This window comes from Miscanthus floridulus, chromosome 11, assembly GCF_019320115.1.
Source record: "Miscanthus floridulus cultivar M001 chromosome 11, ASM1932011v1, whole genome shotgun sequence".
Lineage (NCBI taxonomy): Eukaryota > Viridiplantae > Streptophyta > Magnoliopsida > Poales > Poaceae > Miscanthus > Miscanthus floridulus.
In genome coordinates, this window is record NC_089590.1 from 66,339,570 (window position 1) to 66,352,828 (window position 13,259).

Genomic DNA, 13,259 nt, shown 5'->3' on the forward strand with positions numbered 1-13,259 from the left:
TCTCCTATACAGGGCTCCGGCCAACGCTGGTGCTTGTACTATGTGTGTACGCTCTGTTCTCCCTCTTCTTCAACCTCTAGCCATAGTGTATGTATTCGGACAACGCTTGTTCGTGGTCGGCTTAGCTAGTGAATGTTTGGCAACACTGCAGATACTCGGTAAGACTGGTGAGTGGTCAACTTACCTGAGCCGGTAATCCTGTGGGTTAACATTACCGAATGTTACCTACGAGTGCAGATAGCCAGATAGGTATACGAAATTTTACCTGTTAGCTAATTCACCACGAACCGATCGATATTTACTCTATCGACACCCTTACCAACCATTGACAATAAATTGGCGATGCCTGTACCTACTAACCAGGGGTTAGCTATAATATTCATATGAACAAACAAGTATATCAAATTATTTACCAGCTCAGTATGTTCTTCGTTTTCAGTCATGGGACAGGGAACATTATCTGAAGAGATTCAGTCAAGGTGGGAAATATATTTTGTCACGACTTGTCCATGTATTTCTAATATATCATTATAGATCTGTAATGTTCCGGACCGTTAGTAGTCATCATTGAGACTATTTTATTTTGGTTTAAACTAAGTCTAGCAGATCATCAAAGTAAACTTTGACTGGCCATGGCAAAATCCTTCATTGACTGAAATGGGCAGAGGAAATGTATTTAACCATATCCAACATATGCCATCCTGGCTGCTATACATTCATCTGGCGCACCTTTGACTTGTACGTAGGTGCGATCAGGCTAAAGTTACGGAATGGTCGGTATTTATACTGTAAAAGTTTGTAAAAGTAAGAAATGAAGTCTCAACCTTTTCCGAACAAAAGACTAATGCAAAGTACTGCAATCCATAGACTAATTAACCCACGTTAAGTCAGTGGAGCCGAAAGAACTGACTGCACGAGGGAATTAGTCCTTTAAAGTGAATGATCTTACATGTCACGTTATACAGTCCCATTTTGGTTCCTCTCTCCCTCCGTTCAATTTCTCCTTCTTCGATATAGTAGGACCTTTTGTTCAGCATATTACAACCGACATGTATTATCTTCTACTATTATTAATCAGAGATCTAAATATCCACGTTAACTCTAACAAGACACACTAAATATGCATCTAAACTGTCCACCCTGCAATCTGAGTAACACCTTAAATTTATATCTAAATTACCCACTTATGTCGTTATTAAAAATAAAATAATATCCTATCAAAATCTATATCTAAATTTTAAACATTTGCTTACATGTATACAAGTATATGTTTCTGAACTACCCACTTTCATCACTATTAATCCAAAACATAAGAAAAAGACTAACTTATAGTTGTTATTATGATATCATGCAAATCAACTATACATGCATGTATGAGAGATAAAAAAAATATATTTATATGTTTTAGGAATCATGGAAATGAAGGGCGGGCCTCGTGCAAGCGGTAGAGTCTTACCGCCTGTGATCGGAAGGTCCCGGGTTCGAGTCGCGGCCTTCTCGTATTGCACAGGCGAAGGTAAGACTTGCCACTGACACCCTTCCCCAGACCCCGCACAGAGCGGGAGCTCTCTGCACGGGGTACGCTCATTTTTAGGAATCATGGAAATGTTCGCTTAACGATTCATATATCAGTAACACTATCAATTCGTTTAAATTCTATTAGCACAACAATAATTTTATGCCAGTGGTTACTTTAGATAAATTTATACATTTGGCTCAACATTATGATATATCTACTATAACTGTAAGCACTTCATTAATAAAAGTAATGCTACGCATTTTCTTTGGTACAGGAGGTTAGTGTAATCCAAATGTGACATAGTGTCGCAGGATCGAAACCGCGGCAAGTATTGTTGTTTGTCGGATGTCACTAAGTGTGGGTCTCCGGTGTCTCGGTGGACTCAAGAACATAAAGAACACAGAGAGGACGCAGCGGTTTATCCTGGTTCGGGCTATCAGAGCCCTACGTCCAGCAGATGATGATCCTTATATTCAAGCGCACCCAAATCGGGGGGTTCCAACGAGGAGTATAAGAGATTTGGCAGGAGATCGCTCGGTGCTAGTCCTAGGCTCGTCGGCGGTGAGGTCTCTTCCTCGTCAGAGAGGAGGAAGACGGTGGCGAGAGAGGAGCTCTCGGTGCTCCTCTCGGATTGGCTCTGCTCTCGGTGCAAAGCTCGAGTTGTCGTGAGGACTGAATGATCTGTTATGTTTCTGTTCATCCTCCCCCTCTGTAGGATTCGAACTCTCCTGATATACTAAGGTAGGTCGGGTACATGGCAGTTTGGGGGGCTTAGTCTATGGTCTACGTGCGCCGGAGTCTAGGAGGGCACTACTACGGCGTGGATGGACCTCGGAGTTGTCGTGGAGTCAGAGAAACCCAGGGCGTTGTTCGGCTCCTCTACTCTGACGTTCTGACCGTCAGGCCTTGTCGGCTTGGACCGGCCTCCACCAGGTGCACCTTCTGGAGGCTTCCTTAGTGGCGAAGGCGTCTGGCTTGAGGGGCTAACGAGCGGGCCCAGAAGCCCCTGAAGCCGGTGGAAGGGTTTTGTCCCCTTGTGTCACACCCCGTGCCTGACTTTGTCGGAAGAGTGGACGATAGCGCTGCACCCGTTGGGCGACGCCGAGGAGTCCCCGAGCCTTGTGCGCTCGGGGCGCTGGTTCTCGGCCCAACCCTTGGCCTGTGCTGGAGGCGGAGACAAGGATCAGGCTCGGGCTACCGTTGATCGGGAGCCTGGGGCTAGGGTGAGCCCCCGAGCCCCGAGCAGAGGCCGAGGGCGTGCTCGGGTTCTGCCTAGTCCTTGGCCGGAAGGTGCGTGCGAGCGCACCTGATGGGTGTAGCCCCCGAGCGATCCTGAAGGGGTCAGTCGGGGGGTCCTTCGGTCAGGAGCCTCTTACCCCGGGACTTAACATATCCCTATGTTATGGTTTCATCATAGAGCCTCCTTGGTTTTTGAAATTCATTTAGAATAAACAATGATTGTTAGATTTTGATATTAATAACCTCTGAAGGCTAGCATATTTCTATCTTAGATGTCACTCCAAACTCCACCACGATCTTGAGCAGTGTGTTGTACTGTATGTCTAGATGACCATTTAAGCAATTAAGCCACCACAGTAACTAAGATTACAATCTAAGACTCGCAATCCTTGTTTTTCTAAAAGAAAATATAAAAATGGGTGCTCTAAGTAAAATGTACATTAAAAGCACAAGAGGTTGAACTTAACATGTAGATAAAAAATCTATAAAAACTAATAATACCAACATTTAAAAGTCAAAATCTATAATCATGACATCACAAAACATAAGCTGTAACAAGAGCCACCATCATTTAGGCAAAAGGTTTTAACTAAATGTGTATTGAAGACACATGCATGTAGCCATGTAGGTACCATGTCTAAAGAGAAAACTCGGGGTATCACGTTAGAAAATGGACAGTGAGTGCCTAGAGATAAATATTTTTATTAGTCATAGGTAGTAAGCAAAACTTCTACTTCCTCCGTTCCAAAGTATAAGATATTTTGGCTTTTATAGATACATTAACTTTTTTATTACTCGTCTAGACATAATGTATATCTAAGTGCATAACAAAAATTATATATCTATAAAAGCCAAAATGTCTTGTAATTTTGAACAGAGGGAGTAATACTTAAGTATTTCTTCATATCCAGCCCTTTTAGAAGCCAGAACTAAATTAAAAAGAGTGATCACCAATGCATGATAGCTACCACAGTACTGTGGTTCGATGATTTGGTCGTTATCTGAATGCTGCACACCAAGCATGCATGATAGCTACCGTAGTACTGCAGTTCAATCACCAACGCAAGAAGTAAAAAACGAGCACCATCTGACTTTAGTAGTGCATAAGAAATGACATGCCATATCCAATGGAAAAAAAACAAAAAGGTATGGGCGGATTAGACAGTGTTCTCGGCAATTCTTCCAGCAATTCCATGGTCAAAAGAAAGGATAAAGCTCCAAGATCACGACATTTCCAAAGACACAGTTTCCTAGCGACAAAACCCAGAAACAATGGGCCAATCAGAAAATCAGAGAGTGACATAGGCTAGTTAGGGTTCAGAGTAGGGCTTCTTTGGAATGGATTTTTGTGGATCTGACTTCAGCTGACACATTCATTGCTGCGGCAATTCATTGAAGCCAGTTTTCTCTCTCTTCCTCCTACGGCGCCAGTCGGAGCCGAGGAAGCTAAGCCAGTAGGAGCCGGGAAAGCTAATTTTTTTTTGGCTTTATCGGCTCCTACTGGCGCTGTGAGAGGGAGAAGGAAGAGAGAAACTAGCTGCAATAAACAGTGAAATGTGTCAGCTGGAGCCGAGCCCACCGGAATATATACCAAAGAGGGCCATATAGTGTGATTTCTTCTCACATGTTTGAATCACGGCGGCAACTTCGTAAGCAGATGGCGATTTTGATCGAGCAGGTTAGAAATACATTTGTAGCTGACTAGAACAGTACGTTGTTGTGCCTATATATATTGTCAAAGTACAGCTCATTGGTGCTGATGCAAGTACTCTCTCCGTTTCTTTATTAGATGTCGTGTTAGCTTTGTCCTAAATCAAATTAACATTTGTATCTTTGACTATTGATTTCAAAAAAAAATTATATAGATTCATGTCATAAGATTTGTGTTTTTAGATTCACTATGAGAGAAATACTTTCATAATATATACTATGATTTATATGTTGTAAAACTATAATTTTTTCAAAAATGGTTGGTCAAAGATACTAATATTTGACTTAGGATAAAGTTAGTGTGACACGTAAAAAAGAACGGAGGGAGTAGTTTGACACAAGTTTCTATGCATTATATATAACTAGCAAAAGTGCCCGTGCGTTGCAACGGAGTCGTTATCGATTTCTAACTTTTATCCCTCTCATTGTCTACATTCGATGGCGGTGGCCTTAAGCTCGTTGTACGGTAGGCAGGGACAACGGCAACCTCAGTTGACTTTATTAGGTGGAGGCGAAGGCACATTGAAGGTGCGACCGAGGTAAACTGCATGAGGACGGGTCATCATTTCATGGATGCAACATGGGTGTACCTGAGTCAAAGAGCCCCTCACCTGCCAAGACTAGGGTCAGGGGCTTGACGGGCGCCATTGTCGATCAGACAAGGCTATAGGTAAGGCGCTATTTTTTTGGAGATCTGGCACATAGACTGTGGTAGGGGAGGCCAATGGGTGCTCACTTTTCTCTCTCCCCGGTGCTATTCTTCTTCCTCTTCTTTAGCGCCTTTCTTCTCTCCTAATGGTGGGCGGGCTGGCAGGCCTAGGGGCGTGCGACCGATTAGGCAAAGCTGAGCAACGAGCAAGGTCGGGCTCCATCTAGTAGCGAGATCCGACCATTTTTGCTCGTGTCAGCGAAGCAGCAACGGTGGAGGACGGGGCAGCGGCAGCGTCGGACGGAGCGGAAGCGGTGCGGCGGGAGGAGCAGAAGCGGCGCGACGAGCGAAGGAGCAGCAGTGGAGGACGTCGTAGTGTGGCGAGTGGGTGGCCTCAGGCGCGCGCGGGTCCATCTCTGGTGGCCGGCACTGGGCAGAGGGTGTGGTCGGCAAGGGCCGAGGGGCCACGGGTGCACGTTGCCGTGGGGATAAGAAGAAGACGAGGGTGACGAAAAGAAAGAAAAAACACAAGAAGAGATGGGGAACGATGCTGCTCGGCTTCGGGGGAGTGGATAAAAAAGAGATTGACATGTGGGTCCCACTAAACAGCTGTTAAAGACGTCGAATCCACCATCCATCCCATTCCTATTTATCCCTTCAATCAAACTCAAATGGGATCGATCCCGTCCCTTATCAACCAAACAAAAAATAAAGTTGTCCCGTCCCATAAATCAGAGACGGGACCGTCCCACCCCACCTTAACTCCCAATCCAACGCTACCCAATGACATAGTGTAGTGGAAATGGTTACGCCTTTCCTACTATTTTTTAGTTCGATTCCTCACCATAACCTTTTTACTTCTATTCTATTTCCTCGCTAGAGAAAAAGAAAAATAATACCAAAGCTAATTTACCTAGACTACGTGTCTTACGGTCTAATTATTTGGTTTTTAGAGTCGTTGGTTTTCTGCGATCAAATGTAGTGCCCTAGGTGAAACAATGTGTTTTTCTTTTTTTAAAATCCTATATTGCGCGCTATTGATATAGAAGATGTTGTATTCTGAAGGAATCTGTAACCTATTAGAACTTATTTCTTAGTATTATCTTATTCTTTACCTTTACCTTTTCTATTAAGGGTAGCCTTTGTTTGATAGAACTCGTGTCCATTCTATTTTGTATTGCCGCCCGCGAGTTGAGCTGGGTCGTCCTGCCTATTGGTGGTTCTTTTTTTTCAGAGCTGATACTGAGACCTAATTAAGTCATTTTAGGCTAAGTTGGACGAAAAATTATTAGTGCCAGAAATTTTGTCTCTTTAATATTAATTAATATCACTACTAGAGAACAGACTTTAGAACGATGTCCCAATTTGACATTAGCCTCGGTATTTTTTGCCCCCGGGACTAAAAGTCCCTGCCCAACGGTCGTCCGCGGGGCAGGGATCTTTAGTCCCGACTGGTATTATCAACCGGGACTGAAGGTAAACGGCTGGTATTACCAATCGGGACTGAAGGTTTACCTTCAGTCCCGGTTGGTAATACCAGCCGGGACTAAAGCTTTTAGTCCTGGTTTGGGTGATGCTCCGGGAATAAAGATTAATCTTTAGTCCCGGTTTAGCCCCCTAATCGGGACTAATTATTCCGGCCTATAGACCAGCTCATTTCTTCCTCCCCGAGCCCAAGCCATTCCATTCAAACTCACTGCCTCTGTTCTTCAGCTTGCTGTTGTTCTTGCTCTCTTCCCCTCCATTGGTGTTGCTTTTCGATTTTGGAGGTAACAAACTTAATCCTCTTATGTTTTATCAGTAGCTTATCTCATTTTGCGATGTAGATGCATATGTAACTTTATATGTTGGACTTTATTATGATTTTATATGTCATTTTTAGCTCAAAATCACATGATGATTTGCATATATGTTTGGATAAACAAAAGTTAAATTAGTTCATCAAAATCACGCCTCGCTGGAGCACGCGCCATCCTCATCCCCGGCGCCTTACGTGATTTTAGAATTAATTTTTCCATGAAATGAAAAACTTAGAAAATAGTTAGAAAATTGTAGAAAATCCGTACTAGTTGAACTTGCGGACCGTGTTCAGCTCGGCGAGCATGTTCTCTGCCGAGCGGTAACGGACGTCAAGGAGGAGCTTTGATTCTACGAGAGAGAGCGGCAACGGTCGTGTAAGACCGTGTTCCCTTTCTCGTAGAATCGGAGCTCTTCCTTGGCCAAGTACGGTGCCGTCCGGTGGAGAAATGCTCGCCGAGATGATCACGTAAGCAAGGTCAACTAGTACGGATGGTTATTTATTGAAACATGTTTTTGAGCTATAATTTGATGGATATTTGATAACTTCAGACCTACAAATGTCATCTACAAATGTTATTATCCTCGGCAACCTAAACGCCCGCGAGCTCGCCGATATCAAGCAGGTCACTTAGAATTATTTTTTTTTCATGAAATGAAATACTTAGAAATCATGCCTTTTATTTTTTAGAATTAAATTTTCCATGAAATGAAAAACTTAGAAAATAGTTAGAAAATTATAGAAAATCCGTACTAGTTGAACTTGCGGACCGTGTTCATTTCGGCGAGCATGTTCTCTGCCGAGCGGTAACGGATGTCAAGGAGGAGCTTTGATTCTACGAGGGAGAGCGGCAATGGTCGTGGAAGACCGTGTTGCCTTTCTCGTAGAATCGGAGCTCTTCCTTAGCCAAGTACGGTACCGTCCGGTGGAGAAATGCTCACCGAGATGATCACGTAAGCAAGGTCAACTAGTACGGATGGTAATTTATTGAAACATGTTTTTTGAGCTATGTGATTTCTATGTCATTTTTAGCTCAAAATCACATGATGATTTACAATAGTAAAATCACTTGATAGTTTGGTATTTTACTATTATACATAGTACATATTTCATGGTTTAGTTAGATAAATAAATAATTTTAGTTTTGTTTAAATATATTATTTTAGAAAATGTGAAATTTACACTAGTTTGTAAAAATAAGTATAGAAAGTATATGACAACTGGTACCGGATCCCTGGCCTCTCGTTCGGTTGCGAAACGACTGAGGCCAGAACTCTCTCTCATTATCTGCGGCAAGTGTAAGAAGAAGATTGTGATGGAGTACCGAGTCAAGAGACAGGGACCCAACAAGGGTCGTGTTTTCTATAAGTGCCCGGATCGCGATGTGAGTTTCTTACGCATTTGATTATTATGGCTAATTGACCTGCTTTTCTTGAATATTTTTGACTAAATATTTTTTGGCTTTAATTTCAGTGGGAGGGCAATGGATGCGATGGTTGGTACTAGGAGGAAGATTATGCTACATACGTGCAGAATTTGGGTGTGCTTGAGGTAGCGGCTGTTGATGATGAGGCAGTGAGCCAGCAGGAGAAGCTTATTGATATTCAACAGAAGAATGATTTATCTGTTTTAGTTGCGTACGGTCATGAAATAATTATGTTACTGAAGTGCATTGTAGTTTTAGTTTGTTTAGTGATAGTTGGGATTGCTTACGTTGTAGCCAGGCTTAGTTAATTAATCAACTGTGTGTGTGTCATCTATATTGTGTAATAAAATACTTAATTATGTTCAAGGTTTTCATAATTTATCGTATAATGCAGATTATGTCATGTCATTGGATGTACAATGCCGATCGCCGCTCCCAAGAATTTATTGAGGGCGTGCACTATTTCTTAGGTGTGGCCGAGGCAAATAAGCAGGATGGTTTCATGTACTGTCTATGTGCTATATGTAAGAATTTAAAGAAATATTCAAGCTCAATGAGTCTTTATTAACATTTGCTTAAATCAGGTTTCATGTCAAACTATATATGTTGGACTAAGCATGGAGAAAACGGGGTCATGATAGAAGAAGGTGAAGGAGAAGATTTAGACATTGATGACATTATTGCTCAGTATGGTGCCTTTAATGATACTACAATGGGGGAGGTGAAGAAGAGGTAGCAGTAGAAGATGATCTCGGTGATGCTCTTGGCGATGCCATTCGTGATGCACAACAAGAATGCGAAAGTGAAAAAGAGAAAGTTAAGTTCAAGCGTATGCTTGAGGATCATAGGAAGTTGCTATACCCGATGGCCGAAGAGGGGCAAAAAAAAGTTGGGTACAACACTGGAATTGCTATAGTGGAAGACAAAGAATGGTGTATCCGATAAAGCATTTGGGAATTTATTGAACCTCATAAAGAAGATGCTTCCGAAGCCAAATGAATTGCTCACCACTACGTACGAAGCAAAAAAGGTTGTCTGCCCTTTGGGATTAAAAATCCAGAAGATACATGCATGTCCTAATGACTGCATCCTCTACCATGGCAATGAATACGAGAATTTGGATGAATGCTCGATATGTAAAGCAGCGCGGTATAAGATCAGGCGCGATGATCCTGGTAACGTCGAGGGTGAACAACATCCTAGAAAGAAAATCCCTACCAAGGTTATGGGTATGCTCCTATAATACCATGCTTAAAATGTTTGTTCAGAAATAAAGACCATGCAAAGTTGTTGCGGTGGCATAAAGAAGACCGTAAGGTAGACAATATGCTGAGACACCCAGCTGATGGGTCCCAGTGGAGAGCGATAGACAGGGAATTTCCAGAGTTTGCAAATGAGGCTAGAAACTTAAGGTTCGCCTTAAGTACAGATGGTATGAATCCTTTTGGGGAGCAGAGCACTAGTCATAGCACTTGGCCAGTTACTCTATGTACCTACAACCTTCCTCCATGGTTATGCATGAAACAGAAGTTCATTATGATGCCGATCCTCATTCAAGGTCCGAGGCAACCTGGCAACGACATTGATGTCTATCTGAAGCCATTAGTTAAAGAACTTCTAGTTTTATGGAACAAACCAGGTGTACGTGTCTAGGATGAGTACAAACAAGAACACTTTGACCTACGAGCAATGTTGTTCATAACAATCAATGATTGGCCTGCTTTAAGTAATCTTTCAGGTCAGACAAACAAAGGATATAATGCATGCACACATTGTTTTGATGACCTTGACAGTATATGTATTTAAAAAGATATCGAAAGGTCGTGTACCTTGGCCATCGTTGATTCCTTCCTTTGAATCACTAAGTAAGAAAGAAAGGTAAGCATTTTAAAGGTAAGCCAGACCACCAGAAGAAGCCTCATAACCGAACCGAGGAAGATGTACTCGCAATGGTCAAGGATGTGAAAGTAGTATTTGGAAAGGGACAAGGCAGCGAATATGTTCTCAAAGATGCTAAGGGACATGCACCTATGTGGAAGAAGAAGTCCATCTTTTAGGAGCTACCCTATTGGCAAGTCCTAGAGGTCCGCAACGCAATCGACGTGATGCACCTGACAAAGAATCTTTGTGTGAACCTGTTAGGATTCATGGGTGTGTACGGGAAGCCAAAGTATTCACTTGAAGCACGCCAAGACTTGCAGGGCATGAAAGAATGAGACAACCTTCATCCAGAGAAGACAAATGATGGACGTCATTACTTAAGTCCTGCTAGCTACACGCTTAGCAAAGAAGAGAGGGACAGCATGTTCGAATGTCTAAGCAGCATCAAGGTCCCATCGGGATTCTCCTCCAATATAAAGGGTATAATTAATGTGTCAGAGAAGAAATTCCTAAACTTAAAGTCCCATGACTACCATGTGCTTATGATGCAATTGCTTCTAGTTGCTTTAAGAGGAATTCTGCCTCCACATGTACGTCTAGTCACCGTGAAGCTATGTGCATTCCTCAATGCAATTTCTCAGAAGGCAATCAATCTAGTGGAACTAGCTACTCTACAGAATGATGTGGTTCAATGTCTTGTCAGCTTTGAGTTGGTGTTCCCTCCATCCTTCTTTAATATCATGACACACCTCCTAGTTCATTTGGTGAAGGAGATTAGTATTCTTGGACCTGTGTTTTTACATAACATATTCCCCTTCGAGAGGTTTATGGGAGTCTTGAAGAAATATGTGAAAGTCTGTTCTAAGCCTGAAGGAACCATCACCTAGGGCTATGGAACAGAGGAGGTCATTGAGTTTTGTGTTGACTTTATTCCTAACCTTGCCCCGATTGGCGTTTCCGAATCGCGACATGAGGGGAGACTTAGTGGTAAAGGAACTTTAGGAAAGAAAACATATATTGGTATGGAAGATGGTTATTTCAATAAAGCACACTACATAGTTCTTCAGAACTCGTCATTGGTGCATCCGTACATCGAGATACATAACGAGTTCTTACGATCCAAGTTTCTAGGGAAGACTGAAGCTTGGATTAGGCGTCAGCACATGGAAAGTTTCAGTGGTTGGTTGCAAAAAGAATGTCAAGGCGATGACAATATTGATGAGCAACTGTATTTGTTGGCTAGGCAACCATAATGACATATCCTCACGTACCAAGGGTACGAGATAAATGAGAATACATTTTACACAGTTGCCCAAGATAAAAGGAGCACCAATCAAAATAGTGATGTTCGCATAGATGGCACAGATCAAAATAGGAATATACAAATATATTATGGCCACATAGAAGATATATGGGAACTAGACTACGCACCTAATTTTAAAGTCCCTTTGTTCCAGTGCCAATGGGTGAAGCTGACCGGAGGAGGGGTAATAGTCGACAAAGAGTATGGAATGACAACAGTGGACCTCAACAATATTGGGTACAAAGACGAACCATTCGTCCTTGCTGACGATGTGAGTCAGATGTTCTATGTGAAAGACATGTCTACAAAATCAAAGAGAGGAAAAAACAAAGACATCAACTCAATGATCAATGAGCCAAAGCGCCACATAGTTCTTTTTGGGAAAATAAATATAGTGGAAATTGAAGACAAGTGAAACATGTTAGAAGATTATGAAAGAAATGTCTGAATTCCACCCTTCATAGTGAAGAAAGATCCAAGCATCATGTTAAATGATGAAGACACTCCATGGTTATGACAAGATCATAACCAAGGGTCATACGTCAAGAAAAAATTCACTGTTATGCCCGCATGATACAACGATGCACTATTGTGACATAATTTTAGAAAGTCTATATGAGATTCAAGAATTTATGACTAGTTTTGATAAAACTTTCTCAAATGGGAAAATGAGCTATGTAACAATTGTAGATCTTGCTGAGATGATCAAACTTGGTATTCAGAGATTTTTCATCTGAGGTCATTTAGTGTCTCATTTGAGCAAGTTTGACCAAGTCAAATTTGGTCAAATGAAAAAACAACACTTTGACTCTAGTATTATGAACTCTAAATGACTTTAAATTGAAAACTTTTGAATACCAAGTTTGTTAAAATCATCCAGATCTATAATTGTTATTTTGGTCAACTTTCCATTTGAGATAGTTTGGATGGTTCAAATTTGTGATTTTTAAATTTTAACACCTACAAACTAGTTTTTGGAACCCTAGATTGTCTCAAATTGAAAAGTTTTGAATACCAAGTTTGTTCAGCTCATCAAGATCTACAATCCTTATATAGGCCATTTTTCCATTTGAGAAAGTTTGAATAAAATGTAGTTCAAATTTCACAAGTATGTGACATAGTTTTAGAAAGTCTATATGAGATTCAAGAATTTATGACTAGTGTTTAATAAAACTTTCTCAAATAGGAAAATAAGCTATGTAACAATTGTAGATCTTGCTGAGATGATCAAACTTGACATTCATAGATTTTTCATCTGATGTCATTTAGTGTCTCATTTGAGCAAGTTTGACCAAGTTAAATTTGGTCAAATAAAAAAACAACACTTTGACTCTAGTATTATGAACTCTAAATGACTTCAAATTGAAAAGTTTTGAATACCAAGTTTGTTAAAATCATCAAGATCTATAATTGTTGTTTTGGTCAACTTTCAATTTGAGATAGTTTGGATGGTTCAAATTTGTGATTTTTAAATTTTAACGCCTACAAACTAGTTTTCGGAACCCTAGATTGTCTCAAATTGAAAAGTTTTGAATACCAAGTTTGTTCATATCATCAAGATCTACAATACTTATATAGGCCATTTTTTCATTTAAAAAAGTTTGAATAAAATATAGTTCAAATTTCACAAGTGTGTGACAGTTTTAAAAAGTCTATATGAGATTCAAGAATTTATGACTAGTGTTTGATAAAACTTTCTCAAATGGGAAAATGAGCTATGTAATAATTGTAGAT